This window comes from Amblyomma americanum, chromosome 4 (assembly GCF_052857255.1).
Source record: "Amblyomma americanum isolate KBUSLIRL-KWMA chromosome 4, ASM5285725v1, whole genome shotgun sequence".
Classification (NCBI taxonomy): domain Eukaryota; kingdom Metazoa; phylum Arthropoda; class Arachnida; order Ixodida; family Ixodidae; genus Amblyomma; species Amblyomma americanum.
Genome location: NC_135500.1, coordinates 199995673 through 199998616, shown reverse-complemented (window position 1 = coordinate 199998616; position 2944 = coordinate 199995673). Strand labels below are relative to the sequence as shown.

General features: G+C 49.7%; 1 pseudogene across 1 annotated transcript; it reads right to left on the bottom strand.

Annotated features, from left to right (window-relative positions):
• Positions 1–291: 291 nt before the first annotated feature.
• LOC144129049 (iripin-2 pseudogene) lies at positions 292–2005 on the bottom strand (annotated as a pseudogene). Its single transcript, XR_013313857.1, has one exon. The product of XR_013313857.1 is annotated as an iripin-2 pseudogene (transcript).
• Positions 2006–2944: the final 939 nt, after the last annotated feature.

The window sequence follows — 2944 nt, the reverse complement described above, 5'->3', positions numbered from 1 at the left end:
TTGGCATACAACCGAAACACGTCACTTTACAAGTTTTCTAGCTCGCATTCAGGGGCTCTTTCTCTTAATGCAATGTCGTTTAGGCTGTCGTCGCGCCAAAAACTTCTGGTTTCTCCGTAACGAAGTTTTCTGATTTGTTAGAAAGTTGTGACGTCATCAGTGCTGAAAAATTTGAAAACCTGAGGGCTAGAATATTCGAGTACCTTACATTGGATAACCATGTGTGTATTGCTAATCTGACCTCTTAATCAAGCTTGATTCACCCACTAATCCTCACTAATCCACATGAATCAATTTTCTAGGGTGTACCTACTTCCAAAATTTTGGAAGCCCTTTGGAATTTTTTAGTGGAGGCCAACTTCGTGCCATTGCATTTTCTTCTTTAAGAATGTGGCAAGAAGGCCCCCAAGTTTTTAACCATGTCCCTTTCTCTGTAGATATACAAGTACCTCACACTATACTAGATATACGTTTCAGCGGGACCAACGCGGATTGAATAAAAAATGAGGCCTTTGTGTGAGGCAAAGACCGCTCTTGACAATATAGACACAAGTGGCGTTCGTTTACTCCTCTAGCAAGAATATTCTTTATCGTTAAAATTGAGAATTGATTTGAACAGAAAAAATAAAGAATCGGAAATGTAACAAAGCTATACATACTTTATTCCAACCAGGCATTTATCATGCCTTTCTTTTTCTGACGCTTTTAACCGAGTGATAACGTTCCTCCAGTTGATTTTCCTCTCGTGTAGAAAGCTCAAGACGAAGTCTCGCATCTCAAAGACTGTTCACTTCCCCAACGAAGAGAATGCGATTGTTGCTCCTGTCTCTGATGTAGTAGAGGAACGGACGATCAACGGTGAACTCGATGGGAGGTGGAGGTACGTTGAACGACGCGGTAGCAACGAACGAGAGACCCGTCACGGCGGTCGCGACAGTCCCTTCTTCGTTCACCTCCACGGCCGCCTTGTGGACAGCGTCCGAGATTCTAACCAGCGTACTCTCGCTGATGCCGGTGAAGTTGGCGCCGCCTCCGAAAACGTGGCTCAGTCCGACAGCTCGCATGGCAGGCACTAGATCGTAGCGAAGGCTCATTTCAAACTTGGGTAGCCTGAGCACGACCATCTCGGAGCTAAGCTTGCTGCCGACGTCTTCGAGAACGGCGAGCGACAGACCGTCCCTGAGCGCGGCGAGCCCCGTCGGGGAGTCCGGAAGCAGGACCACCATGCTGAACTTGTCTCCCGAGTACGGGATCTCCACGGCGGCGGCGTGCAGCGCGCCGAGGCGGGTGTACGGGAAGCGCCTTGTGATGTGCATCGCCGGCTTACTGACCTCCGTGGTGCCCAGATTCAGGAACGGCTTGTTTTCGGTGTTTGCCGGGTCGAACTTGGTCACCCAGGTCCCCTTGAAGTAGACGGCGTTGACGATGAATAGAATCATGTCCAACGGCTGACCTTCAGGCAGGATGCTGTCAATCTTTCCCCTTGTCTTTCCGCGTACCCAGGCGTTGACCTCAGCGGCGACTCTGGGACCTTCCTTGGCGAAGTCCACGGACCTCAGCTCAGCGTCGAAGATGTCGTGGAGCTGCTGTTTGTAGCTGTCGGCGATTTGGAAGTTGTTCTGTGCCAGGACCATGTTGGCCACTTCCAGAGTGACGTTCGGTGAGGACGTAAGATCGAGCAGGTGCTTGTAGGCCGCGAGGACTCTGGATTTCTCCGTGAGGCCAACCTGGGTGTGTCCGAGAACTGATGCGAGCTCGGCTTCCGAGCTTCCTCTGGCGCCGGCGTAAGCCATGCCGAAGGCAGCGGCGATGCTCGTTGGCGAGAAGAAGACATTGGAGAAGGGATTCTGTGCCGCCAGCTGCTTGAGGAGCTTCACGGCGAAATGGTTGTGAGCTCTGGCGAGCAGTGCATCGTCGCTCTCTGACGAGACCAACGCGATTACCGCGAAAACAACGTACCTAGCGAGCATCGCGGATGTTTACCTAAGGTTGTAGGCGCACGCAGACGCCTGTTTTTAAGCGTTCTTGCGGCGGCGTTTTTTGCGTGTTTTTTTCCGGTTCTTTGCGACAGCCAATGAAACAGGGACTGGATTGCACCTCTCGCAACACACAGCGCTTGGCGCCTGAAGTGGACACGAACACTTCTATATTTGGCTGCGTCATCTATTGCCGCCTGAAACGACATCTGGTTTTCTCTTCCGTGAAGAAAACCCCGCTGAGAGGCGTGCCTGGGAGCACGTGTGCCAAGTGATGCGCTTAGTTTAACGAACCGTCATGAATAGCGTCTCGCAGGAAGAAATTATATAGAATAATTATAGAAAGAAATAATTATAACACATTCCTGTGTTATAATTACGTACATTTTTCATGCATTCCACTTCCTTCTGTAATGCCTCCAGGGGCCTTGAAAATATTTAAATAAATAAATAAATGGAGTCATTCTTTTCTGCGCAGAATGGGTAGTCTCATCCACATTGGGAAATCTACGAAAGCGGAGGGCTGCATGTGCTCAATTGCGAAGTGAGCCTTGAGTAGTAGCCTTGCAGGGAGGGTTATGTCCCGATTATCTTACGTTCATGCTGTCTGAGATATCGATTTATTGCTGACAACACATTGATAGGTCTTAATTTTCTTAGTGCGAAGGCACTCGTACGCTCACCAACACCATCCAAGAATATTGTCCGATATTGTTTGCGTCGCCATGTTGTTAAAACAAACATAACACACAGATACCTCCAAATTTGGCCCGGGCGAAATTTGGAGGAGGCCCGGACAGAACAGGGCCTGGGCCACCCCTAAATTTGACCTTGTCGGGTTTGGACCAAAATCGACGTACAACCATAATTGACCGTGGCCAACAGGAAGGTAACCTGCAAATGAGGCCCTGGCCACTTCCAAAATTTGGCCCGGGCCACCCGCGAAATTTTACCTTGGCCAATTTGCA